This window comes from Pelobates fuscus, chromosome 4, assembly GCF_036172605.1.
Source record: "Pelobates fuscus isolate aPelFus1 chromosome 4, aPelFus1.pri, whole genome shotgun sequence".
In the NCBI taxonomy this organism is placed as follows: domain Eukaryota; kingdom Metazoa; phylum Chordata; class Amphibia; order Anura; family Pelobatidae; genus Pelobates; species Pelobates fuscus.
Window position 1 is genome coordinate 171,222,221 of NC_086320.1, and position 16,588 is coordinate 171,238,808.

Below are 16,588 nucleotides of genomic sequence, written 5' to 3' on the forward strand. Positions count from 1 at the left end.
AAGATTCCTCAGGAACGCTGCCAGAAGTTGGTGTCTGGCTATGCATCTCATTTACAGCAGCTCATAACAGCAAAAGGGTGCTCTACTAAGTACTAAAGATGCTTGCAATGGTGGGGTTGAATAACATTGAGACTGGATAAGTCATTATAAGGTACATTTTCAGTTGAATTTGGGGAAACCACGTGAAGCATTTGTTGAAAGTCTGTATAATGGGACAAGAAATCTGATTTTCAATGTGGGTTGAATAATTTTGTTTACAACTGTATATAAAGATTCATAAAATTAATTAAGAGCTTGACCAATATCAGATAACTGCATAAAAAAATTATCTTTGATAACCAGCATCATGACATCTATTATTTATTCTTTTTTTGCTTTTCTGATAATATTTTACCCAATTTGTTGCCTGGACTTTAAAATGTTTGCCTTAGTGTATCCATATTAAAAGCAGTCTTCTGTCTTAGGATAATATTTACCACTTCTTGAGTTTTCAAGAGCTTTGCAAGCTTATCATGGTTTTGGTCTATAGTTTTGGTCTATTCCTTTTATTTTAAACATTCAACTTAATGAGATAACCCCTACACACAGATTTAAATAGTTGTATAGGATTGAAGTGTCTTCAAGATTATTCTCTAAAAATATTTTTTTTAAATGGGAAATCAATTTTGACAAATATTCTATGTACTAGGCATGGGGAAAATTTTCGGTTCCGCATTCCGAAATTTGGGATTTTCGCAATTTGGCACTTCAAGACTTCGGAACTTCAGCAACTTCGTCACTTCGACACTTCGGAAATTCGGCAACTTCGGAACTTCGGAACTTCGGCAACTTCGGAATTTCACGACTTCGGCACCTCGGGACTTCTCTTGCAGCCGCTCGGTAGATAACTCTACCAAAAGGCTGAAAGACCTAAATTGGTCTTTCAGCCAAATTTACTAATACTAAGTAAAAATTACTTAGCATTAGTAAATTTTGCCCCTACTCGCTATGTCGCGAGTAGGGGCATGTCTAGTAAACAGTGAGCAGCCTGTGACTGCTCATTGTTTAAAAAAAAAAAAAGTATCCCCCCTGAGCGGCGGGTGGAGGCCCTAAATACTAATCAGGGGGGGACCGAATGTCCTCCCCCCTGACCCCCACCCCTGAGCGGTGGGTGGGGGCCCTACAGTAAAATAAGGGGGGGAACTAATGTCCTCCCCCTGGCCCCCCCCTTGAGCGGCGGGAGGGGGCCCTAAATTGGAATAAGGGGGGGTCTAGTGTCCTACCCCCTGGCCCCCACCCCTCAGAGGCGGGTGGGGGCCCTAAACTAGAATAAGGGGAAGGGGACCTTATGTCCTCCGCCCTGGACCCCACCCCTGAGTGGTGGGTGGGGGCCCTAAACAAGAATAAGGGGGGCGACCTAGTGTCCTCCCCCAAGGCAAACACCCCTGAGCGGCGGGTGGGGGCCCTAAATACTAATAAGGGGGGGAACTAATGTCCTTCCCCCTGGCCCCCACCCCTCAGCGGCAGGTAGGGGCCCTAAATACTAATAGGGGGGGGACCTAAGGTCCTCCCCCCCTGGCCCCCACCCCTGAGCGGCGGGTGGGGGCTCTACAAAAGTGTCCCCCCCCCCATTTTACACAGCGTGGGAAAGTTCTTTGGAATTTTCCCACGCTGTGTAATTTGACTCATAACTTAATCCACCAATCAGAGAGTTATGAGTCAAATTACACAGTGTGGAAAAATTCCAAAGAACTTTCCCACGCTGTGTAAAAAGACACAGAGCACTCTGATTGGTGGATTTCAAACCAACCAATCAGAGTGCTGTGACAGGTAAATGTAGAGACTTACCTGTCAGTTTCTTCATTTACCTGTCAGAGCACTCTGAGCCTAATTGCAGGGCGGGGCAAGGCTTTATAAGCCTTGCCCCGCCATGCAGAGCTCAGTCTGCGTGGAGCCCTCGCCGGGTGAAGATGGATTATTTTTTTTGCGCTTTTTTTTTTTATAATTGCGTCGGTTATTATGGTTTTGTATTTGGCCTTTTTTGGGGCTGAAAAAAGAAGATTTTAGAAGAAAGAAAACATTGAATGGTAAGTTTTATTTATTTTTTTACAGGTACTTAGTTAAAGGTCCCCCCCTTATTATTTTTAGGGTGAGGAGGGTAGGTAGGGGGATAATTTTTATTGGGGGGAGGGGGTGACTAGGGGTTTGGGGACCCCTAGTCACCTGGGGGGACGGACATTCTTTTCAGGGCCCCCACCCGCCTCTGAGGGGTGGGGGCCAGGGGGAGGACACTAGGTCCCTTATTCCAATTTAGGGCCCCCTCCCGCCGCTCAAGGGTGGGGGTCAGAGGGGAGGACATTAGGTCCCCCCTGCCTTATTAGTATTTAGGGCCCCCACCCACAGCTCAGGGGTGGGGGCCAGGGGGGATGACCTTAGGTCCCTCCCCCTTATTTTACTGTAGGGCCCCCACCCACCACTCAGGGGTGGGGGCCAGGGGGGAGGACATTAGGTTCCCCCTTATTATAATTTAGGGCCCCCACCCACCGCTCAGGGGTGGGGGCCAGGGGGGAGGACATTAGGTCCCCCCCTTATTCTGATTTAGGGACCTAATAGGTCCCCCCCTCCCATTATTTTACATTAGGGCTCCCACCCGCCGCTCAGGGGTGGGGGCCGGAGGGGGCCGGATGGGGCCGGAGGGGGCCTCGGGAGTGCGGACCTTTTTTTTTTTTTTTACAGTGAGCAGCCAGAGGCTCACTGTTTAATAGACATGCCCCTACTCGCGGTATAGCGAGTAGGGGCATAATTTACTAATACTAAGTAATCTTTGGTCTTTCAGCCTTTTAGTAGATAGCTCCCTAATACAGTGGGAATTAGGGAGTTATCTACTTATTCATTCCTGTCATTACATTGACTGGCCAAGTAACTTACATTGTATATGAATGTATGTTACTTGATTGTTGTAAGTGTTGCAAATGCTTACAGCTGGATCCTGGCTATGTTTGTATACTTTTTATTTAAAATTGTTTACAATGTAATATTCTTCTTATTTCACTGGGTAAGTATATTAGTACTTAGGCAATACTGAGCTTCGACACTTCGGATCTTCGGCAACTTCGACACTTCGGAAATTCGGTAATTTCGGGACCTCGGCAATTCGGAAGTACCCGAATGTCCGAATTGCCCGAAATTCTGGCGAATTCATATTCGGACCGAAACGAATTGCACATGTCTACTATGTACCTTTTTTTCTCATGAACAGCATTATTCATTTTACACATTGCTTTATATAGTCCTCTAATTCCCACAATAAGATATTACAGTCCAACCACATATTAGGAATTATCTTGTCTGTGCAATCAGATCTATAATTCCCCAAATCATGTCGATATGGGAGGACATATGGACATGAGACAGATGAGTAAATTCAGTATCATTTGAGTGTAAAATTCTCCAGTCATACATATCATATTTATCCAAATTTAGATTCTGTATGCAAATAAAATCTCCTGCTATAATTATTCTCCCCAATTTTATATTTTCTAGTTGTTGTAATAATTTTGAGGTAAGACAAACCAGTGGAACATATTATCAACAAATACTGTCCATGATGGTCAGAATATTGATATGTCATTTCAAATTGAAGAGGTTTTGAAATAACCTTGAAATAATTCATTGAGGAAATGTTTCTCTCCCCCAATTGATTTTATGATATAATCTCCAATGTACAGGCAAAAAACAATCTATAAACATAAAAACACAAAATACCAAAAATATCAGTGTGGGGGTGTAGTGTGTCTGAGGTGTGTAGTTTGTGTGTGTGAAGGGTGCATAGAGTCTATGTTGTGTGTAGGTGGGTGAGATGTGAAAATCTATCTTAATGTCTCCCCCCTCCTTTCTTCTTACCTTTTACCAGGAAAGGGAGACATAATGCTGCAAGCCCTGGTGGTTCAGTGGTGACACATTCCCTTTAGCCTGTAGCTGCTCCGGCTGCGGGCTGACTCTCCTGTACACCCGCGAGCACAGCACTGTATCGGAGCATTGCCATGGTAACGTCCTGCATCGCACCAACCAGCCTGCTCGTGGAAGGAACACAGAGCCTCCCAGACCCTTCCCTCCCTCTGCTGGAACTAAGCCCTCTTGATCTCCTTCACCGGCCTGAGAGGGCTTACAGCAAGGCTGGCTCTGCATAGGCTAACAGGAGAGATGGAAGGATCTCCCCTGCTGGCTTTGGCCCATGGGCATTTTCTGCAGAACCCAACACCGCCCACCTAAAATCTCGAATTGCCCTCTAGTGGGTGGTAGGGACTAGGTTGACAACCCCTGTACTAGAGTATGAGTATATATTAAAATAAAAGTGTGGATACCAAGACCCGAACATGTGAATAGCGTGACATAGATTTTGGCATGCTTTAAAAAGTAAAACCAGGCAAGTATAGAGTAGGTACTTAAGAGGAGGGCTGTGAGCGAGTAAATTGGAGCTGAAATGAGGGCACTGAAGGTATAAGCGTCTTTACATCCCTATCGATCCAACAAAATGGTGCCTGCATCAAAGATCAAGCACAGTAAACAACAAACAACACCGGGTTCAGACAATGAATATATTATAAAATATGACAATCTGGAAGCATATATAATATATAAATAAAATGGGGAAGTAAACAAATATATAAAATACAGACACTCAGTGCTGTTTAAAAAAAAAAAAGGAAATATAAAATAACATATATAAAATAATATAAGCATATGGTAAATGTGACATAAAATAGGAAGCAAAAACCAAAACATATGCAAAATATGAATATAATTAATAACATAATAAAAGAAAAACATGTATATAATAGTAAGGGCTTGTAGGTGGTTCCATGTGTGTAATGTTGATTTCCAAGCAGTAGCTATAACCATATGTATACATTTTGTGTTGGAATTAAAAGAAGAGGGCAAATTGTCCCATATTGCCATCACTGGGGTCAAAGGACCACTATAGTCACCCAGACCACTCCATCAAAAAAATCCACTTTACTTCCCATGTATAGGTATATAAAAGTAAATAAATTGTAAAATAATGTTTTGCCAACTGTTTTGCACATACTTCAGAATTGGTTTTATTTTATTTATTTCAGAAAGTGGAATTTTTCATTGACTACTGATGAGACAGCTTGCATAGATAATCTACCCTGGGAAACAAACTTTTTTTTTTTTTTTTTACTTACGTTAATACTGGTGATAGATAGACTGCATTGATGACCCCTCGAGTAGTGGCGTACTGGGGAGCAAGAGTAAAATTTGATACACGTTGAAAAGTGATGCATAATTTGAGGCTTGAGACTTATCAGTGATTCCTACATTTACATGCTAAATATTGTTTGCTAAGAAGCAGACCTTATCTGGCCAAAACTGTGCCGTTAAAGGGTTAATGAAGAGTTGGGGGTTTTTCACGAATCTTGCTGGGCATCTAAAAAACTGTATTTTGGGGCAGTTTTAGTGCTTCTGAAGAAAGGGGATTAAGGTAACTCACTGAAAAAAGTAAGTTATTACAACATTCCACACAACATAGCTATAGTACCGAATACTTTCCAATTAAAAAAAAAAGCAAGATATTTTCAAACCATGAAAACCAGTTACCGTATATACTCGAGTATAAGCCGAGTTTTTTAGCACATTTTTTGTGCTAAAAAACCCCAACTCGGCTTATACTCGAGTCAATAGTCTGTATTATGGCAATTTACATTGCCATAATACAGACTGGGGGCTGTGGGGGCTGTAAGAGAGTTTACTTACCTCTCCTGCAGCTCCTGTCAGCTCTCTCCTCCTCCGTGCCGTCCGTTCAGCACCTCGGTCAGCTCCTCTCGCGAGACTTACACTGTGAACTGACAGAGGGAGCTGCACGGACGGCGCGGAGGAGGAGAGAGCTGACAGGAGCTGCAGGAGAGGTAAGTAAACTATCTTACAGCCCCCACAGCCCCCCACAGAACTGCCAATGCTGGACCACCAGGGAAGGAGAGCCCCCCTCCCTGCCATGTATCAAGCAGGGAGGGGGGACGAAAAAAAAATAATTAGTAGTAATAAAAAAAAGAAAAATTAAATAATAATACAAAAATAATAAAAAATTAAATTAAATAAATAAAAATAATAAATAATAATAAAAGAAAAATTAAAATAATAATAATAAAAAAAATGCCCATCCCCCACCAAGGCTCTGCAACACACACACACACACACACTGCATTCATATGCACACACGCTGCACTCATACGCTCACACGCTGCACTCATACGCTCACACGCTGCACTCATACACTCACGCTGCACTCATACACACACGCTGCACTCATACACACACGCTGCATTCATTATGCACACACTGTAAATAAATATTCAATTAATATATATTTTTTTAGGATCTAATTTTATTTAGAAATTTACCAGTAGCTGCTGCATTTCTCACCCTAGTCTTATACTCGAGTCAATAAGTTTTCCCAGTTTTTTGGGGTAAAATTAGGGGCCTCGGCTTATATTCGGGTTGGCTTATACTCGAGTATATACGGTACGTACACACTAGTTATGACAAAGACAGAAAAGTGAGCAAAACCCAGAGGATTGCCATCCAGGGGTGGTATGCCCCAGGTGACGAAAAAAAGGGAGGCGCACACTAGCATAAGTGCTGCGCAGCAGGTGACAACTTTCTCACTGTCGCAAGTGGCTGCAGAGCAGCTGATACCGATACTGGGATTTCCCATTACCCCAGCCCTAGCATGAGTACAGAGCTGCGGTGAGCTGGGCAATCAGTGCCAAGAGATACCAGCAGGTAACCACCGGACCGAAAGATTGGATTCCACTAGTGCTCCCTTTTAAGTCAAGAAAACGGGGGCTAGGTGGACCTCACTGTGGAGAAAATTAAAACACAAATTGTGTGTGCACAGAGGGGGCGGGGAAGGACCGCCATGCTGGAAGGTGGCACAATAGTGCAGCTCCTGCAATCATTCCCAGTTTTAACACAAAAAAGACTCTATAATTACCCGACGACTGGCAACAGTGATCCAGTGTAGTGATGTCCCGAACTGTTCGCTGGCGAATAGTTCCTGGCGAACATAGATTGTTCGCGTTCGCCACGAATGGCGAACACATGCACTGTTCGGTCCGCCCCCTATTCGTCATCATTGAGTAAACTTTGACCCTGCCTGTACCTCACAGTCAGCAGACACATTCCAGCCAATCAGCAGCAGACCCTCCGACCTCCTGGACAGCATCCATTTTACATTCATTGTGAAGCTGCATTCTTAGTGAGAGAAGGGACAGTGTAGCTGCGGCTGCTGATTTGATAGGGAAATTGATAGCTAGGCTAGTGTATTCAGTGTCCACTACAGTCCTGAAGGACTCATCTGATCTCTGCTGTAAGGACAGCACCCCAAAAAGCCCTTTTTAGGGCTAGAACATCAGTCTGCTTTTTTTTTCTGAGTAATATAATTGCAGTTGCCTGCCTGCCAGCCTGTGTGTCAGGCTCACAGCATATACTGTGCCCACTTGCCCAGTGCCACCACTCACTCACTGGTGTCACAATAGCTTGCATTTAAAAAAACAAAACTAACTTTTTTGACTGTAATATAATAGCAGTCAGTTTCCTTCACTAGTGTGCGTTTCAGGGCCTGCCCAGTGCCACCACTCACTCAATGGTGTCACAATAGTTGGCATTTAACAAAAAAAAACTTTTTGGACTGAAATATAATAGCAGTCAGTTTCCTTCACGAGTGTGCGTTTCAGGGCCTGCCAGGGCACAGTGTCACACCAGTGCAACTCATATCTGGTGTAACAGTAGTGTACATTTTTTAAAAAAAAATACAATTTTGACTGTAATAGATTGAATAGCAGTTAGTTGTCTTCCAGCGTGTGTGTCAGGCTCACAGCGTATACTGTGCCCACTTGCCCAGTGCCACCACTCATATCTGGTGTCCCAATAGCTTGCATTTAAAAAAAACAAAACTTTTTGGACTGTAATATAATAGTCAGTTTCCGTCACCAATGTGCATTTCAGGGCCTGCCAGGGCACAGTGTCACACCAGTGCAAATCATATCTGGTGTAACAGTAGTGTACATTTTTAAAAAAAAAATAACATTTTGACTGTAATAGATGGAATAGCAGTTAGTTGTCTGCCAGTGTGTGTGTCAGGCTCACAGCGTATACTGTGCCCACTTGCCCAGTGCCACCACTCATATCTGGTGTCACAATAGCTTGTATTTAACAAAAAAAAAAACACTTTTTGGACTGTAATATAATAGCAGTCAGTTTCCTTCACGAGTGTGCGTTTCAGGGCCTGCCAGGGCACAGTGTCACACCAGTGCAACTCATATCTGGTGTAACAGTAGTGTAAATTTTTTTACAAAAATACAATTTTGACTGTAATAGATTGAATAGCAGTTAAGTTGTCTGCCAGCGTATGTGTCAGGCTCACAGCGTATGCTCTGCCCACTTGCCCAGGGCCACCACTCATATCTAGTGTCCCAATAGCTTGCATTTAAAAAAAACTAAACTTTTTGGACTGTAAGATAATAGCAGTCAGTTTCCTTCACGAGTGTGCGTTTCAGGGCCTGCCCAGTGCCACCACTCACTCATATTTGGTGTCCCAGTAGGTTGCATTTAAAAAAAAACTAAACTTTTTGGACTGTAATATAATGGCAGTCAGTTTCCTTCACCAATGTGCGTTTCAGGGCCTGCCAGGGCACAGTGTCACACCAGTGCCACTCATATCTGTTGTTACAGTAGCTTGCACGCATAGTATCAGTAATCGGAAAAAAAATGACAGGCAGATGCAGGCCACCCAGCAGGGGCCGTCGTGGTCGTGGTGCTGTGATTCCCTTTGGCCCTAGAATAATGCCAAGTGTTCAGAGGCCACGTACCCTGAATTTGAAAAGTTCTGAGGACATAGTTGACTGGCTAACACAGGACACCCAATCTTCTACAGCTTACGCTCGGAACCTCGACGCACCATCCTCCTCCAGCTTAGCTTCGGGCACCTCACAAGTTACCACTCGCCTGCCTGCCGCCACCACCAACACTAGCACCACAGCCGCTTCACTTGGAATGTCAGAGGAGTTATTTACACATCAGTTGGAAGAAATGAGTGATGCGCAACCATTATTGCCAGAGGATGTAGATAACAGGGATATGTCTCAGTCAGGCAGCATTACACACGTACGGTGTGATGATGATGTTGTACCCACTGCTGCTTCCTTTGCTGAGTTGTCAGATACAAGTGAAGCGGTTGATGAGGACGATGCCTCCGTGGATGTCACATGGCTGCCCGCTAGAAGAGAAGAAGAACAGGGGGAAAGTTCAGATGGGGAGACAGAGAGAAGGAGGAGGAGACAAGTTGGAAGCAGGGGGAGGTCGTCGCAAGGAGCTAGTGGCACAGTCAGACAGCATGCATCGGCACCTGGGGTCAGCCAGACAGCACGCCAATCAGCGCATGCTGTTGCCACCACCAGAATGCCCTCATTGCAGAGCTCAGCAGTGTGGCATTTTTTTTGTGTGTCTGCCTCTGACAACAGCGATGCCATTTGCAACCTGTGCCAAAAGAAACTGAGTCGTGGGAGGTCCAACACCCACCTAGGTACAACTGCTTTGCGAAGGCACATGATCGCACATCACAAACGCCTATGGGATCAACACATGAGTACAAGCAGCACACAAACTCAAAGCCGCCATCCTCCTCCTGGTTCAGAATCTTCAGCCACGTTAACCACTGCTGTCCTCCTTGCCCCCTCTCAACCATCCGCCCCTCCGTCTCTCACCTTGAGCAGTTCCTGCTCATCTGCCCACAGTCAGGTGTCTGTCAAGGACATGTTTGAGCGTAAGAAGCCAATGTCACAAAGTCAATCCTTTGCCCGGCGTCTGACAGCTGGCTTGACTGAACTCTTAGCCCGCCAGCTTTTACCATACAAGCTGGTGGAGTCTGAGGCGTTCAAAAATTTTTTAGCTATTGGGACACCGCAGTTGAAGGTACCCGACCAAAATTTCTTTGCACAAAAGGCAATCCCCAACCTGTACTCGATTGTGCAAAAGGAAGTAATGGCATGTCTGGCACACAGTGTTGGGGCAAGGGTCCATCTGACCACTGATACCTGGTCTGCAAAGCATGGTCAGGGCAGGTATATCACCTACACTGCGCATTGGGTAAACCTGCTGATGGCTGCCAAGCATGGAATGCGTGGCTCTGCAGAGGAGTTGGTGACACCGCCACGACTTGCAGGCAGGCCTGCTGCCACCTCCTCTACTCCTCCTACTCCATCCTCTTTCATAACCTCCTCGGCTGAGTCCTTTTCTGCTGCTGCGTCTTGCTCCACATCAATGGCACCCCCCCAGCTCCCCAGGTACTGTTCCACATCCCGGATACAGCAGTGTCACGCCGTATTGGGGTTGACTTGCCTGAAAGCAGAGAGTCACACCGGACCAGCACTCCTGTCCGCCCTGAACGCACAGGTGGATCAGTGGCTGACTCCGCACCAACTGGAGATCGGCAAAGTGGTTTGTGACAACGGAAGAAATTTGTTGGCAGCATTGCATTTGGGCAAGTTGACACATGTGCCGTGCATGGCACATGTGTGTAATCTGATCGTACAACGCTTTGTGCATAAGTACCCAGGCTTACAGGACGTCCTTAAGCAGGCCAGGAAGGTGTGTGGCCATTTCAGGCGTTCCTACACGGCCATGGCGCACTTTTCCGATATCCAGCGGCGAAACAACATGCCAGTGAGGCGCTTGATTTGCGACAGCCCGACACGTTGGAATTCAACACTCATAATGTTCGACCGCCTGCTCCAACAAGAAAAAGCCGTTAACGAGTATTTGTATGACAGGGGTGCTAGGACAGCCTCTGCGGAGCTGGGAATTTTTTTGCCACATTACTGGACGCTCATGCGCAATGCCTGTAGGCTCATGCGTCCTTTTGAGGAGGTGACAAACCTAGTCAGTCGCACCGAAAGCACCATCAGCGACATCATACCTTTGTTTTCTTCCTGGAGCGTGCCCTGGTACCCGTGGTGTTGTACGTGGCTGGGGGGAAGAACATACCTTCAGAGAGATCACTGAGGACGAGGAACAGGACATGAGTAGCTCGGCATCCAACCTTGTGCAAATGGGGTCTTTCATGCTGTCGTGCCTGTTGAGGGACCCTCGTATAAAAAGGCTGAAGGAGAACGACCTGTACTGGGTGTCCACGCTACTAGACCCCCGGTATAAGCAGAAAGTGCCTGAAATGTTACCGAATTACGGCAAGTCGGAAAGGATGCAGCAGTTCCAAAATCAATTAAAAAGTATGCTTTACACAGCGTATAAGGGTGATGTCACAGCACAACGGGAATCTAACAGGGGAAGAGGTGAAAGTAATCCTCCTCCTCCCACGACCACGCCGGCAAGGACAGGACGCTTTACAGACGTGTTGTTGATGGAGGACATGCGGAGCTTTTTAAGTCCTAAGCATCGCCACAGCCCTTCGGGGTCCACCCTCAGAGAACGACTCGACCGACAGGTAGCAGACTACCTCGCCTTAACTGCAGATATCGACACTCTGAGGAGCGATGAACCCCTTGACTACTGGGTGTGCAGGCTTGACCTGTGGCCTGAACTATCCCAATTTGCGATAGAACTTCTGGCCTGCCCCGCTTCAAGTGTCCTGTCAGAAAGGACCTTCAGTGCAGCAGGAGGTATTGTTACTGAGAAGAGAAGTCGCCTAGGTCAAAAAAAGTCTAGATTACCTCACCTTTATTAAGATGAATGAGGGATGGATCCCGAAGGGACTGACAGTGGGCGATACATTCGACTAAAAAAGGCCTGATGAGGGGGACTACTTAACACACCACTCCTATCTGGTGGCACATTAGATTGCACGCGCAGTGCCCCAAATTAGAAGTAGGAGGACCGACCAAGCATCTTTTTCCATCTCCCGCTTCCTGGGTGGAGGAAGAGAGACCTTCAATGACATCAGTGAGGACAAGGAACGGGACATGGCTAGCTTGGTATCCAACCTTGTGCAAATGGGGAGTTTGCGGTTGTGCAAATGGACTGTTTGCAGTTGCTTGCAGTGCGTTAAATGGGGAGTTTGGTCTGTCACTGTGAAGCGGGCGTAACCCTTACACTACCTGATCGATACAACATCATTCCTGATGTTTTAAAGCAGGTTATTCCAAACAATTTAGGAATGTTAAGTGATGTATGCCCTTTATGAATTAAAACCAGACTCTGCATCAACTATGTAATTTTCCATGGGAGTTTTGCCATGGATTCCCCTCCGGCATGCCACAGTCCAGGTGTTAGTCCCCTTGAAACAACTTTTCCATCACTATTGTGGCCAGAAAGAGTCCCTGTGGGTTTTAAAATTCGCCTGCCCATTGAAGTCTATGGCGGTTCGCCCGTTCGCGAACATTTGCGGAAGTTCGCGTTCTGAAAATGTTATGTTCGCGACATCACTAATCCAGTGATCCGTCACCCACGATGGGGACAGCTCGGGCGGTAAGTGGGGTGGACGGCCGCTGCCCTGCTATCGCAAAGCATGGGGCTAGGTGGATCTGGCCCTGTTTCTCCCCCCCCCCCCCCTCTGGACCGGTGGGGGTGATCCCGGTCCCCACCCTGGGCCTACCAGCGTGCAGAAACACCAGCACTCCAAGCTGTGGCAGAGCTGCCCCAGAACGCGGCGGCCGCAATCAAAATGTCGGAGACCGCATGTTGAGCCACCCAAGAGGGAAGACGGACGCACCCGCCTCACACTGTCAGCAGGCCAGCATGGGCTACAAGAAACCGTCAAGTACCTGCTAAAACCCATCCCGGGTCAGGCCAAACTGTGGCAGAGAAGCCAGAACCACGTCGAACCAACGCAGGCAGCATTACAAGTAACCGGCGAGGTCGGCACCTGCAAACTACCACCCAAACTCAACCAAGCTCACTCACAGAGTGTGCACTAGCAGAGAGAGACAACGCTCCAGCGACGAAGCTGTACACACTGACCCTCTCGGATAGTCCCAGTTTGACTTCTTCAGATATCTGATAGTGCCCTATTGCAGTGGCCCGTGAAAGGCACTCCTCAATTCAAGCAGCGCTGGGAGAAACTGATATGAGATCACTTCCTCCCAGCGCTTACAAAGGAGAAAACATGTAGGAAGGAAGCAGCCTGCCAAAGCACATACCCTTGCTCTGTAACTGGCCATCCTGGATCCAATGGAAGCCACCTTACTGCTGCTAAATAGTAAGCAAAAGAGAGGGTGGCTAAAAATAGTCAAAGATCTAAATTGCCAATATGTGGGTTTTTTGTTGGGTGTTTTACAGTGTGTGTTTTGCAGTTTGTGTCAAGCAATGTGATTGTGAGTGTGTAGCATTGTGTGTGTGTTTATCATTGCATGTAAGTTGTGCAATGTATAAGGCAATATGTAACTATGTGCCCTGGCACTGTGAATTGAAGGAGTACCACAACACCACAAACTGTTCACACATACACACACTCATAACACAGCCCACATAAGCATAAAACCTACCCTATAAAGAAACTGAAACACCCAATACATACACACAAGCCGCATATCAGAGGCCTGTATGTTTAACTTATAGTGTTTGGAGAAAGTGTAACTGGAGAACCAGGTAGCCGCCTTGCAAATCTGAGCCGGAGTTGCCAATTCCTTAAATGACCAGGATGTAGCAATTGCCTTGTGGAATAAGCCTTTAAATGAAGCGGATCTATCTTGCTAATGGGCCTTTGGATGCCATGAGACCATTCTTTTGACCCCGATAGAGAACAGCCTGTCGAAACAAAAAAAAAAATTCGTAGTTTTCCCAAATAGCACTGGAGTATGCATTTAATATCAAGGCAATGAAATTCACTTTCATTCATGTTCTGAAGATTCCGACAAAATTTTGGGAGAACAATCTCTTGACTAATATTGTCCACTGCAGAAACCTTAGGGAGAAGATAAAGGTGATGTTTTAAAATGACTATCCATATGAAAAATCAAATAAGAAGAATTTGCTACTAAATCTTGAAGTTCCCCAAGTAGTTTTGCTGACGTAGCGGACACTAGATAGAATGGTTCAAAAGGGGAGTCACAGAGTGCTGACCAAATAAATATCCCACGGGGACTAGTTCTCTGGTGGTTGGAAGGAGATCAGAGGATGTGAAGCCAAGTCTCTGATGGTGTAGATACTAATAGAAGAAATGTGGACTTTCAAAGATGCTGGACGTAGCAAAATACAATCGGAGAATATTCAGAAGATGATAGCAGATTTTCATGAATTCCCAGGCACAAGGAAGATAACTTTTTCCACATCCTGGAATAAACTCCACTTGTTGATTCTTTTTTGGAGGCAATAAGAATGACAATAAGTACCAGGCTTAAGCCTCTGGAACCTAGTATCTGCAGTTCAGACACCACTCTGTCAAACTGAATGTCTTGAGAGTCTGCAGAGGTACCAATTTGTGTTTAAAGAGGTCTACTAAAAGTAAAAAATGCCAGACGTGTCCTTTTGAGAGGTTCAACAACATTGAGATCCATCTCATCCAAGGCCAGAAGGGAAGAATCGCAATAATGCTTGCTTTTTCCAGGATCATTTTCTCCAAATTCCTTGGAATAAGAACAACTGGAGGGAAAATGTAGGCCAGACAACAATACCAGGATATTACTATGGCAACAACAAAGTCAGGATTGTCTGAATGGCTGATTGAGAAAAATATTCTGGTTTTCCAGGTTATTCTTGAAGCCATCAGGCCTATTTCTGGAGTTCGATTGACAACATTATTTCCTGAACTGTGTGATGGGAAAGAGACCAATCTCTTTGCTTCAAATGGTTCTGGTTCCATGCATCTGCCAAAATGTTGGATTCTTCTTTTATATAAACTGTCTATAGGGAGAACAGGTGCCTTTCTGACCAGACCATCACACTGGAACACAACCTTGCAAGGGAGGGAGAACGAGTTCCTCCTTGCCTGTTTAGATATGCAACTGTAGTTGCAAAACGAAAAAGTGCTCTGTGCAGTAAGGCGCTTATATAGTGACTTCTTGAAAAGCAAAAATATATATAGATAGTTGCTACTACACACACAAACATGCAAGAAAAATAAAGGTGTACTGAGTGGTATCAAACCATTCATGTAATTCTAGTGGAGCACTGTAAATTTACTTACCCTTATTGTAAGGGGAATGTAGTGACGCTAAAAATAGAGGAAATACAATATAGTGCATTAAAGTATACAACTTATAGTGTGAGCATTAAACGATGGATGCGTTCACATGGGACAGAGCCAAACAAGGATATGCTCAAGTCACAGCATCAAGGCTATATAATGTGATACCCGAACTTCTTCTTTTCTTTAATCCTGGGGTACTTCAGAGAAGAGGATAAAGTAAAATGGGAGACAAGCTCCTAATCGGATATTGTTAAAGCAGTATATATACAGAACAAGCAGTAAAGGTTCTGATCACCTTTTTGAACACCAACGTACTGGGCCCTCAGTAAAACAGCAGAGGTGCCACTATGGGGGGGCACTTCCCTTCTTTGGGCAAGCAGGTCTGTGTTTTTTTGTTGTTGTTTCACACAGGACAGCCGACCAGGATGCCTCAAGTTCTTGGTAATTGAATGACTTTCTGGAAACCTGAGGAATCAATTGGCCCTTTTTGACTTTTTTCCCCATATGAGCCCCCCACCCGAGAGATCATGTGTTCGTGGTGACTATAAGAAAACTTTTCATTCTGAATGAAAGACACTGTCAGAAACTGTGAAATCTTCTACCAATAGAAGCTCTTTATTGTAGATGGTTACATTTTCATCAATAGCCCCAGCAGACCTAGGAGACTCCCCTGCCAGAATGTCTTTGTAGAGGCGTAATTCGTGCCTTAGCCCAGTAGACATCTTAAATTGTAGCGGTAAAGAGGCTCAACAACCTCATTGTTTTACTTACGGTACAGACCTTTCTAGTCTGTAGGGCCATAATGGACCTGAAGATATTTGTAATCTTTTCTGCTGGAAGAAATACTTCCAAACTGAGTCTATGATGAGAACTAAAAATCAGTCAATCTAGATTTTTCTTGATTCAAGATCTAGCCATGTGATTTTTGGCAAACAGAGGCTATTTTTATGTTTTGACAATGCTATGATAAGCCGATTGTTTTAAATATGGAACAATATGGACACATTTTTTTCTAAATGCAGCTGTAATGACTATAAGAACTTTGGTAAACACCTGAAGGGCAGAGGATACACCAAACGGGAGGGCCCTGAACTGGTAATGTAGTACTGGAATTCTTCTTTCCGTTTGAAGCAGAAACTGAGGAACTTTTTGCAATGGGAATATGTAGACCGGCATCCCTGAAGTCTAATGAGCTTAGCCAAGCCCCTTCTTGAATAATGTGTTGCTGACTTTATTGTTTCCATATGGATTTTTTTTTTTTTTTTTTTTACTGGTGATGAATTAATTGACTGCTTTTAGGTCTAGGATTGATCTGAATGACCCATCTGGCTTTTGAACTAGAAACCGCCTTAAAGAAGCACTATAGGGTCAGGAACACAAACATGTATTACTGACCCAAAAGGGGTTAAAACCACCATCTACCTACCATGGTCCCCTCATGCCTCCCTA